This window comes from Myotis yumanensis, unplaced genomic scaffold (assembly GCF_028538775.1).
Source record: "Myotis yumanensis isolate MYYU_CA2020_CCGP unplaced genomic scaffold, mMyoYum1.0.hap1 SCAF_8, whole genome shotgun sequence".
Lineage (NCBI taxonomy): Eukaryota > Metazoa > Chordata > Mammalia > Chiroptera > Vespertilionidae > Myotis > Myotis yumanensis.
Genome location: NW_027223759.1, coordinates 48,152,344 through 48,164,600, shown reverse-complemented (window position 1 = coordinate 48,164,600; position 12,257 = coordinate 48,152,344). Strand labels below are relative to the sequence as shown.

The 12,257-nt window shown below is 44.7% G+C and overlaps 1 protein-coding gene and 1 non-coding gene across 2 annotated transcripts in view; both read right to left on the bottom strand.

Annotated features, from left to right (window-relative positions):
- Positions 1-12,257, bottom strand: part of STK39 (serine/threonine kinase 39) — a 279,377-nt gene that overhangs the window by 98,079 nt on the left and 169,041 nt on the right. The gene's annotated exons all lie outside the window — the stretch shown is intronic.
- Positions 122-231, bottom strand: LOC139015860 (U6 spliceosomal RNA). The gene has a single exon (XR_011472515.1). It is a non-coding gene; the product is annotated as a U6 spliceosomal RNA (small nuclear RNA).

Here is a 12,257-nt window from a genome sequence, read left to right as displayed (position 1 = left end):
TGATAAAGGACAATGGTCCAAAACATACACTGAGTTTCTCATCTTGAAACACAATGATAAGAAAACAAAGAAAAAGAAAAAAGAAAACTGGGCCAAATACTTTGTTTTTAATTTATTTTTTAAAAATATGGAATGCTTCATGCATTTGCATGTCATCCTTGCAAAGGGGCCATGCAATCTTCTCTGTATTGTTCCAATTATCTACACTAATAAAAGAGAAACATGGTAATTAGCATACGACCGCTACCCTTCCCATTGGCTAATCAGCATATCCTTATGCAAATTAACTGTCAGCCAAGATGGCAGCCGGCAGCCATGCACTGAAGCGAACAGGGAGGCTTGCTTGCTCCAGTGACTGCAGACTCCAACATTCCCCACCTGAGTTGCCGGCCTCTCAGCTGCAAGTCTAAGCAACTATGTTGCAAATATAGAAGCTAAACAAAACCCTAGAAACCTGCTTTATTCAGCCTGGCTTCAGCCAGCCCGACTGCAACATTGTATCAATGTTTTCAGCAGCGAGGCCTCAGAGCTAAAGCTGGCCCAGAATAAAAAAGAAAAAGAAAAAAAGGACACCCTTCAGGGCAAACCAACCGGCCCCCACCCATGCACCAGGCCTCTATTCTATATAGTAAAAGGGTAATATGCCTCCCAGCACCAGGATCAGCAGAGCAGCAAGGATCCTGGCACTGGGATCAGCATGACAGGGGGCAGTGCCCAAACCCCCTGATCGCCCTGCGGCTCTATGTGTGACAGGGGGTGGGGCCACAACCTCCCTATCCACCCTGCACTGTTAGTGACAGGGAAAGGCGCCCCAACCCCCTGATCAGCACTGCTCTGTACCTGATAGGGGGGAGCTCCCCAATCCCCTGATCGCCCTGCAGCTCTGTGTGTGACAGGGGAAGGTGCCCCAACCCCTGATCAGCCCTGCTCTGTGCCTGATAGGGGGGAGCTCCCCAATCCCCTGATTGGCCCTACTCTGTGTGTGACAGGGTGCGGTGCCCCAAGCACCCCCCCACGGGCCCTGCTCTGTGTGTGACAGGGTAGAGCCATAACCTCCCCATTGGCCCTGCCCTGAGTGTGACAGGGTGCAGCGCCCCAACCTCCTGATCCACCCTGCTCTGTGTGTGACAGGGGGCGGTGCCCCAACTCCCCTATCGGTCCTGCTCTGTGAGTGACGGGGGGAGCTCCTCAACCCCCTGATCGGCCCTACTCTGTGTGTGACAGGGTACGGAGCCCCAACCCCCTGATAGGCCCTGCTCTATGAGTGACAGGAGGCAGTACCCCAACCCCCTGATTGGCCCTGCTCTGTGCATGACAGGGGGTGGCACCGCAATCTCCCCATCGACCCCGCCTTGAGTGTGACAGGGGGCGGTGCCCCAACCCCCCAATCGGCCCTACCCTGAGCGTGACTGAGGGTGGCATCGCAACCTCCCAATCCGCCCTGCTCTGTGCATGACAGGGGGCGGTGCCCCAACTCCCCAATCGGCCCTGCTCTGAGCCTGACCAGGGGCTGCACCTAGGGATTGGGCCTGCCCTCTGCCACCCGGGAGCAGGCCTAAGCCAGCAGGTCGTTATCTCCCGAGGGGTCCCAGACTGCCAGAGGGCATAGGCCGGGCTGAGGGACCCCCCCTCTCCCGCCCCCCCCCCAGTGCACAAATTTTTGTGGACCGGGCCTCTAGTATATAATAAAACTGTAATATGCAAATTGACCCTAACAGCAGAATGACCAAAAGGACCGCTCACCCAGTCACTAAGAGGTACACTAACCACCTCTTGGCCCCTTTTCCCGGCCAGCAGGCTCCCATCGCCTGATGGCAAATGGGGAACTGGGGGTGGGTGGCAGGGGATGTGGGTGGCGCCAGACCAAGGCCCCCACCACACTGGTCGTCCCAAACACAGAGGGCGACCCACAGCGGTGGTTGGACTGGCGAGTGGGCAGGAACAGCCGACCTCTCAGTCCCTCCCTGCTGGCCATCAGGCTCCGATCACTGGATGGTGAACAGGGAACTGGGGGTGGGTGGCAGCAGGGGGTGGGGTAGCCGGGGAAGATGGCCCTGATTGCAGGCCAGCCCAAGGGACCGTACCCGTGCACAAATTGCATGCACCAGGCCTCTAGTTTTAGTATATGTGCTGCTGAAGTGAGCACTGGGCCAAATACTTTAATAGACACCTCACCAAAGAAGGTATACAGATGGCAAATAAGCATGTGAGAAGATGTGGAACATCATATATCATCAGGGAAATGCAAATTAAAGCAACAATGACATACCATTACACACCTATTAGAAGGGCCAAAATCTAGAACATTGGCAATGATACCACCACCAACAAATGCTGACGAGAATGTGAAGCAACAAGATGTTCATTCATTGCTGGTGGAACACAAAATGGTACAGCCATTTTGGAAGACAGTTTGGCTACTCTTTTTAAAAAATGTTTTTATTGATTTCAGAGAGAGGAAGGGAGAGGAAGAGAGAGAGAAAAACAGAGATGGGAACATCAATCTGCTGCCTCCGGCACGCTCCCTACTGGGGATCAAGCCCACAACCCAGGCATGTGCCCTGACCATGAGAAGTCTCTATACCTTCCTCTCAATTTTGATGTAAACCTAAAACTGCTCTAAAAAAAAGAAACAAAAACAAGTCTTAAAACAAAAGTCCAGGAAACAGCTTCTCCTCTAGAGCCTCCTGAAAGGGACACAGCCCACTGAGACCCGGGTTAGACTTCGGCCTGACAGAACCGTGGGATAATACGTGTGCTGTTTTAAGCCTCCTGGTGTGTGGTAATCTCTTAAGGCAGAGAGAGAAAACTAATACAAAGACAGACCAATGAAGCTCATTGAGCGGCAGAGATTTCCCACTATACCACCAGTTAGCAACTACAGAAGAACAGAGTTTTCTAGAACTCTGGGAATTGCAAAATAAAAAGTTGAACGTATATTCCAAGAAGTCTGGTTTCAATGGGGAAAGAAAAGTTAATGCAAAGAAAGCCCCCAAACTGAAAGCTGCTCGTTACCTTCAACATTCCGAGAGAGGAATCTTACCACTCATTATCTCCAGGGACATGGTAACTGAGAACTGAAATAGCTGTGCAAACAGTCCTCGGAATTATTCAGCTCTGATCAAGAGGACACGTCCTAAGAGACAACCTTCCCCAATAAAACCGGAGCAGAGAGTTTTTAGAATGCTAAGAGCGGCAGGTTACCTCAGCGGCAGCCAGGAAATGTAGAATATAAAAAAGGGTAAGGGAGACAGCCTCTGCACTGTCAGAGAGGATAACTTGAACCACTACGGCATCTGTGAAGATTTCAGGCTATCAACAACCAAGGTAGCACATAATTAACACTGACTTAAATGCCACCAAAGCTTTTTATGGTATCTGCTACGTTCAAGACAGTTCCTCTTCATGTCTATCTGTGCAATGACATTAAAAAGCTCATGAGAAAGAAGAGTACAGGGAAGATGTAAGTCCCAGAGATGGGACCATACACTTAGTCCAGCAAGGAAAAGCAGCCAGCCAGAGCACGGGGGAGCTTATAATGAGAGAGAGGAGAGCAAGGAGGCTACTCCTGGGTGAGTGGATACTGGGGTGCTGTTCCTGGCATGGACAGTGACTGGTCATGTGACAAGGCACAATTCACTGCAGTTCTGAGGTTAGATAACAGCTCATCTCAGAGCTGCAGTTATGGGTAAGCTCGCCAGGGGCAGCCCAGCTTCCACCTCTAAACAGCCTGAGGAGTCAAGAGACTTTTTAAGAAAGTATTAGGGAAACTCCTACCAGGGAGGGGTCTAGAGGAAAAAACATATCACACCGACACTTCAAAATCTACATGTTGAGACCTGGTCCTGAGATCCCGAGGCAGGTACAGCCAATGGATACTCTAAGACAGTGGTCGGCAAACTGCGGCTCACAAGCCACATCCGGCTCTTTGGCCCCTTGAGTGTGGCTCTTCCACAAAATACCGACTTCTGCGCATGGGCCACGAAGTTTCAATTGCACTGTACATGCACGCCCGCATGTGGTGTTTTGTGGATGAGCCACACTCAAGGGGCCGAAGAGCCGCATGTGGCTCGAGAGCCGCAGTTTGCCGACCACTGCCCTAGGAGAAGTATTCCCAGCTGGGTGTGTAGGAAGGGCAGAGAACATTGTAGGGATCATTGGTCAGTACAACTTTTTATATCACCGCCACCACAATTCTTACAGCTTAGAGTCCACATGTTTTAAAAAATAAGATATAGATATTATATCCAAAGTATTATTTTACTTGAGAATTATCATAGAGGAAATCTAGTGAATATTTCCTATACACATTTTTGTACACATTTCTACTACATCAAAAATAAAGAGCTGCACACAAATAAAGATCCTGTGAAGTGTCTTGACACTAAAAGTTTGTGAAACATGCCTCTAGTTAAGAATCCATCAGTTGGCACTTGGGTAACATGCATTTACTAGGGTCTGTCCATGCTAGGCATTGCATAAGGCTACAAGCATGTCAAATGTGTGGCCCACCGGCGGTGAGTTTGACATGTTTGCAAAGACAATCTCTCATTTCTCCAACTGTTATGTGTCACCTGACACTTTCTCTAAGCCCCAGAAAGCAGCCAGGGAGGATTTCTGGAAGAATATGCACTAGAAGGAAGAACCCCAAAGAACACTGGCAAATGGAACCCTATGTTTGTGTTCATGGTGTGTGGTAATCTCTTAAGGGTAATATGCAAATTGACCCTAAATATATGCAGGTGACACTCCATAATAATCCATGTTGGTGGCTTCAGTGCGGTGCCTTCGTTGAAATGCTGCTCTAAGAACTCAGCCCTAACGCAGGGCGAGGAAGAGGGGTCAGATGCTACCTGGACAGTGACATCCTCTGCCTACCCGAGAGTCACAAGTAGCCCATATAATCCCCAGGTGCTTTGATGCTGGGCTTAGTCATGTACCTCCAGGTTGCTCAAGGTCTGAGCATTTCACCACAGTCAAAATTCAGTGCTAAAAGGGCTTTTTCTACAGGGCAGTTTTCAACCATCATTATTGCACATATAAGCTTTTACTAGTACATGTTGCTATACTTAAAAACTGGGAACTCTGTTAGTATCAAATAACACTTTTTAAGTAATATGTTTTGGCACATTCAGTCAAAATATAAGGCTGCCACTTAAAAGGATTGTGTAGATTTATTTATACTCATTGATATGAAAAGATATCAAAGACATTATCAAATAAAGCTTATAAAACACTGTTTAATGAAAATATTTACACAATCATTTTTTTTAACTGATTGGTTTTTAGAGTGAGGGAAAGGGAAAGGGGAAGGGAGGCAGGTAGGGAGGAAGGGGGGAGGGAGAGAGAAACATCGATTTTGTTATTCCACTTATTGATGCCTTCATTGGTTGATTCTTGTATATGCCCTGTCTGGGGATCCTACCTGCAGCCTTAGTGTATTGGGACAATGCTCTAACCAGCTGAGCTATCTGGCCAGGGCACATAATAACATTTTAAAAATCTAAACTATGCAATAACATAAGTGTAGTAAAAAGACTAGAATAGTATTTATCCAGAGGCTAATTATGATGTATCTTTGGGTAGTGGGGTTAAGAAGGATTTGATTTCTTGTTCTTATTTTTCTTTTAATTGATTTTGCTTTTCTAAAATTCTAAGACAGTGGTTCTCAACCTGTGGGTCGCGACCCCTTTGGGGGGTCGAATGACCCTTTCACAGGGGTTGCCTAAGAACATCGGAAAACACATATATAATTACATATTGTTTTTGTGATTAATCACTATGCTTTAATTATGTTCAATTTGTAACAATGAAATTGGGGGTCACCACAACATGAGGAACTGTATTAAAGGATTGCGGCGTTAGGAAGGTTGAGAACCACTGTTCTAAGATCACTATATATTGCTTAAAAATTTAAAAACTCTAACATTCCCTATTGCTGAAGATATTTGTATTCACAAACATCTTCCTGCTCCATTGTCAGAACAAAAATGACATCTCACAATGAATGGTTTTTAATTCTGTTTTGCTTCCCTGACATTACCATGTTTTTTTCTGAATATAAATCTGCCTTCCTTTAGCATGCTTACCAGCAGAAATAATTTGTATGTGCAAAAGGCCCATAACCCTATACTACTCCATGTCATCTGTACTTACACTATCTCCCTGAACCATACCATCAACAACACTAAACCAACATCAGAAGATCGAGTCTCCAGCCTGGGTGTTCTAGCTCTGAAAAGTGACTTAACATTTCCAATCTTTCTTGTAAACTGTGGGCAACAAACACAGGGTGAAAGGAAAATTAAATTGGGCAAGTGATGTGTCAGTGCTTTCAAAATTATGAAACACTACAAATGTCTGCTGCTTGTTGCCTCATCATCCTTAGCATCTCCCCTAAAATATTTTCAGGTATTCCTGTCAGAATATCTGATGATGAGTTTATCAGGAAACACTTTTCAAAGAACATTTCTGTGAAACGTGAATGAAAAGACAGGAACATGTAACAATCCTAAAAGTACATGAGTTTCTTACAGCATTCAAAACAGAACTGACAGAGCACGGCCGCAGGGTCAAGGGGAAAAGAGCCAGGACCGGCGTAGGCGTATTAAACAGACCCGAGTTCAAGCCCCGTCTTTGCTCCGTCTGAGCTGTATGGCACTGGACAAATGACTGCCATGACTTCACACCGTGGTCTCCTCAGCTATGAGGTGTTAGTAGCAGTACTGATGCTGTGGAGGTTTTCGGATGATTAAACAACAGAAGCGCACACAGTGCTCATCACAGTGCCTGGTACGGAGCAGGAACATCAGCTTTGCGAGGGTCTCACTGACAATGAGGCCAATGAGGACTTCAATCCTCAGAGAAATGGAAATTGACCAAGACAGAACATTCAAAAAATTCAGTGAAATGCCAAATATTTTTCATATTAAAGAAGTGGATTTCTAGTAATGTGTTGCCTACATAATAACACATTCCACTCCTGGAAAACAAACATGGTCTTCTCAGAAATAATATAAGCCTGGTAAGGCCTGACACTGCCGCCCCTGGATTCAACCTAACCATCACTCTTCTCAAAATCTGGATGGTGAAAAAAACAAACGCTGGTTACTATGGGAACAAGTCTGGGAAAAGGGCTCTCACCTTCCTTTAACTACCCACAGCTCTTCTTTTCATCTGTCTTCTTATTGCATTTACCACTTTCTACCTTCTGCTGGAGTCATTTGTGCAGCGTCTGATCTCTCCGCCTACACGGTAAGCTCTTTGAGCACAAAAACCCTGTCTTATTCATCTTTGGATTTTCAACAAAGCCTTGCACACAAAAAGCCATAAATATGCAGTTTGCTGGGGAAAAAACCAACATGTACTTGAAAGCATTGCCACGATTGGACACTATGCCTATACTACTTAACCTTTTGGGGGAAAAGTAATCAAGCCTTCAAACCACTTGACTAGTAAGAATATGCAATTAACCTTATTTCGCAGGCTAGAGAAAAAATTAAGAATTATAACCCCTCCTGAATGACAGTGATATGGAATTGGAAGTCAGGTATACTGGTGTTAAAACAATAATCAATATTGTTTTATCAAATTCAACTTTCTTTATGAAATTATAATTTATTAAGTCAAATAAGTCAAATTAGGTGATACTGTCATGTTGAAGGATTAGTGTTAAAATAGGTATCGTATTCTAAAGATCATTTTTCCCTTCAAGCGGGAAAGCTGTTTTGTTGGCCTGGGGTCTTTCACTGGCCCATCAAGGTCTAATGACAGTGCTACCTAATAAAAAGATAAGTTCATTATGAGCAAATTGATGAGCCAGTGAAAGACCCTGGGCCAACAAAACATCTATGCATGACAACAACTGGCATGGTTGCCTTCAGCAAAATGTAACTGCAATCCACATGGCTGAGCTGTCCAAGTATGAACGGCATCCACCACAAAGGAATTAACAATTTAACTAAGTTCATCATGTTTCCAAATCACTGAGCCTGATTATAAAAAACACCTTTTATGTCAAATACATATCTATTCTGTTTTATGAAAAAAATATACTAATGGCAAAATATTGGTACAATGCTTAGCTCAAACCAGAAATTGTACTACCCTCTACTGACAGTATATAAATTCTCAGGTGGCCCACTTGGTATTTTCCTCCCGAGGTATGTTAAAGAGGATTCCTTACCTTGTACTTAACTTTATGATACTCAGTCTTTTTTAAAAAAAATAATATAGATGGCATTACCATATGCACAATGGACAAAAGAACATTTGCAGGAAAGTACATAAAAGAAAAATCTAAGTTTGAGCTATCTCCATCCAGCATTTAACTTTGAAACCTAAGGTCTAATCCTTTCTCTCCAACCTCAGATATAACAAGTCAGTTTTAAAAGCAAGTTAAAGCAGTATAATATTTTTTTCAAGGAAAGAATTACCTTTTACCTCCTCAGTCTTTTGCCTATGATCACCAGAAGTGAATGGAAAAATGAAGAAATAAATATGCTACTTTTAGCTACTACGTATCAGTCATTTCTTGTAGAATCTGACATTTTGAAAAGTAAAATATTTCCCAGTGTCCTACTTACAGAATGAAGGTGAGGTTTACCTGGCAACCTGGGAGACTGAGGCGGGGGTGGGGGCACATTCCTAGCAGGTAGGTGTGTAAAATGCTATGTCAAAAAAGTCAGAATGACCTCTCCAAGGAGTGGAGAGGGCAGCCACCCATGCAGCATTAGTTAAGAACTGATGAAAGGCTGGCTTGATCTGAAGTCTCTATCCACTAGCCTGTGGAGCATCACACACATAAATGTCACGCCCTCATGACCTCAGGGGATAAGAAAGGCAAGTGCACTGTTTCCCAATACCCGAGAGCCACGCATTCCCTAGACCAGTGATTTGCAAAGACAGCGGGAGGGTAAATGTGTTGTGTGCGTGTTCATTTATATATTATGTATACACATATCTCAGAATCTTGATGTGGAGATGAAAAGGAATGAGAAGGGTACAAAAGGGGGCATGGAGTTTCTAAAATCTGATCAACACTGGGCCAGAACAACCTCTCAGCTTCGTCTCACGCGGACGGGCGAAGGAGACAGCTTTTCTGGGCCCAGAGGTGGTACAAGCGATCCAGAGTAAATTTCACATGGGGAAAGGAGCATGAAGACATTGTACGGCACAGGCCAACACTGGGCGGCAGGTTTCTGATATTCAACTTTGCAGGTTCTAAGAGAATGAACTTGGATTTGTGAGTGGGCGCTGGTGGTGAGAGAAGAGGGCAGGATACTGCCACCCTGCACACAAGAGATTACTGAGAACAATTCTATAACCCACATTTCTATATGATTTAAACAGTGATTGTAAAACTGGGGCCTGTGGGTGTGCTCACAGAAACCTGTATGTATGTATGTATGTATATTGTTGACAGTATTACAGATGTCCCCATTTCTTCCCCTCTTTGCCCCCATCCACCTAGCCCCTGCTTCACCCCAGGCCTTTACCGCACTATTGTCTGTGTCCATTGGTTATGCATATATGCATCTGAATTGTTTGGTTAATCCCTTCCCGTCTTCCCCTCTGATGTCTGTCGATCTGTTCCATGCATCCATACCTCTGGACCTATTTTGTTCATTGGTTTATTTTGTTCCTTAGATTCCACATATAAGTGAGATCATGTGATGTTGTCTTTCTCTGACTGGCTTATTTCGCTTAGCATAATAAATTCCAGGTCCATCCATGCTGTTGCAAAGGGTAAGAGCTCCTTCTTTTTTTAAAGCCACATAGTATTCCACTGTCTCTGTAAATGTTTTAAATGTTGTGTCTCTGTTTCAACTACAATCAGTCACACCCACGTTTATGTTGAGACCTCAGGATAATGTCCTTAAATTCACAATCACTACACTCAAGTGATCCCTGGTGCAGCATGTTCATCATACCACACTGCCATGGGAACTTCACTCTCCGGCTCACCTACACAGTTACCTCCCCATTTCTCAAACCTTGACCATCGTTTCCTTCCTCCCTCTCAAATAATGGCACGTCTTATTTACTACAAAAATAGAAACAACAGAAGAGGACTTCCACATGTCACTACCCAAATCCACCCAGCTCCTTGCACCTCTGCCTGCCCTCCCCTGTGGTGGCTGGCCCTTCCAACAGGGACCTTTCCAAGCTCCTAAGTCTGACGTCTACGGCATACCTAGGAGTCATCCTTCCCACCCACCTGAGGACATCAGTCTTACCACAGCTCCTCTCTTGTTCCACTTTTCCTTCTCTATTGGATCATTCCCATTAACCTATAAACAACGCTTTTTCAAAAGACAAACAAACAAAAAAACCTCCCTTCACCTTATATTCTCATTGAGCTACCACCCATTTCATTAGTTCCCTGTATATAGCAATTTTCTAGCTAGAGTTAGACGTACTAACAAGTTATCTATCCTAATTGCCTCAAGTTCTCTCTTGCTACTCTGTCTTGAACCCAGTTCAATCAGGCCTTTGTCCCTATCGCTCCAATGAAACAACTCTTGCCAAGGTGAAGAATGTGCTACATTTTGCCAGATACAATGGTGAATTATCAGTTCCCATTGTACTTGATCTATTAATAGATGCAGCTTTCACTCCTCTTTTTTTTGAGAGGCTCCCTGCTTACAGAGCCACTGTGCTCTCCTTTGCTTCATCAGCCTCTCCTTGCCAATCAATTGATTGCTCCTCATCCATGCACCGCCTGAGAGTACACCAGATCACTGTCTTCTTTACCCTCATCACTCCTTTAGGTGAGCGCATACAATTTTCATAGCTTTACGTGAAATACCGCATGTACCAACAGTTCTCGAATGTATACCTCTCGCCGAGATATGCATTTCCTTTGAAATCTAGACTCATGCAACCTATATCATCACACAGATATCCACTAGACAGCCCAAATTTACCATATCTGAACCTGAACTCTTGATTCTACCCCAACCTGCAACCCCAACTCAGGAAACAGCAACTCCATACACCCATATTTTCAAGCCCAAACCTTGAGTAATCTCTGAGTTCTCACTCCTCTAACCAGAGTTTAATAATTCCTACCACCTCCATTACTCCCCACCCTGGTCTGGGTCACATCACCGCTCCCTGCTCCCACCCTAAAGGGTCTCTCCATAAAGCAACCACAGTGCTCATTTTAAAATTTAACTCACATATCACTCTCCAGCTCACAAACCTCCAATGGTTCCCACCCACTAACAGAGAAATCCAAAGTCTTCACCACAGGCTCCACAGTGCTGCATAATTCAGCCCCTGCCAGCTCTCTGACCTCACCCCTACCACTCTGTTCCTCTGGGGCCCTGCCTGGTTTATAACTGTACTAACATGCTCCCCACTCAGAACCTTTGCAATCACTGTTTGCTCTGTATAGAACTCTTTTCCTCCAAACAACCTTATTGCTTGAATCCCCAGTTCCATCAGTGGTCTGCTCAAATGTCACTGTATTCAGAGCACCCTGCTGTGGAAGGCAGAATTTTAGGATGGCCTCCAATATGCCCTGCACCCAGGTGAACATGTCCTGCATAATCCTCTCCCCTGAGTGCGAGTGGGGTCTTTAGATACGATGGGCTGCCATTCCACCATTAAGTTATGTTATGTGATAAGGTGAAGGGATCTTGCAGATGTAATTAAAAGTTCCAAATTGGCTGATTCTGATTTACTCAAAAAGGAGATTATCCTAGATCAGTGATGACGAACCTATGACACGCGTGTCAGAGGTGACACGCGAACTCATTTTTTTGGTTGATTTTTCTTTGTTAAATGGCATTTAAATATATAAAATAAATATCAAAAATATAACTCTTTGTTTTACTATGGTTGCAAATATCAAAAAATTTCTATAAGTGACACGGCACCAGAGTTAAGTTAGGGTTTTTCAAAATGCTGACACGCCGAGCTCAAAAGGTTCGCCATCCCTGTCCTAGATAGAACGGGCTCCAACCTTTAACAGGAGGACTGAGCCCTTGGAGGAGAAGGGAGAGGGTCTCTTGCTGCCCTTGAAAAAAAGACAGGTCACGTTGTGAACTACCTGTGGAATGAGGTGGTCTGAAGGAGTGAGGACTTCAGTCCACAACTGCAAGGAACTGAATTCTGACAACACCCAGAGGAGCTTGGAAGACCTTGAGCTCCAAGCAAGCCTGAATTACAGCCTTGTGAGACACAGCGGAGAAACCATCTCAGCTGTGCCCAGACTTCTGACCTAAAGAAACTGAGAGATAGTAAATGGG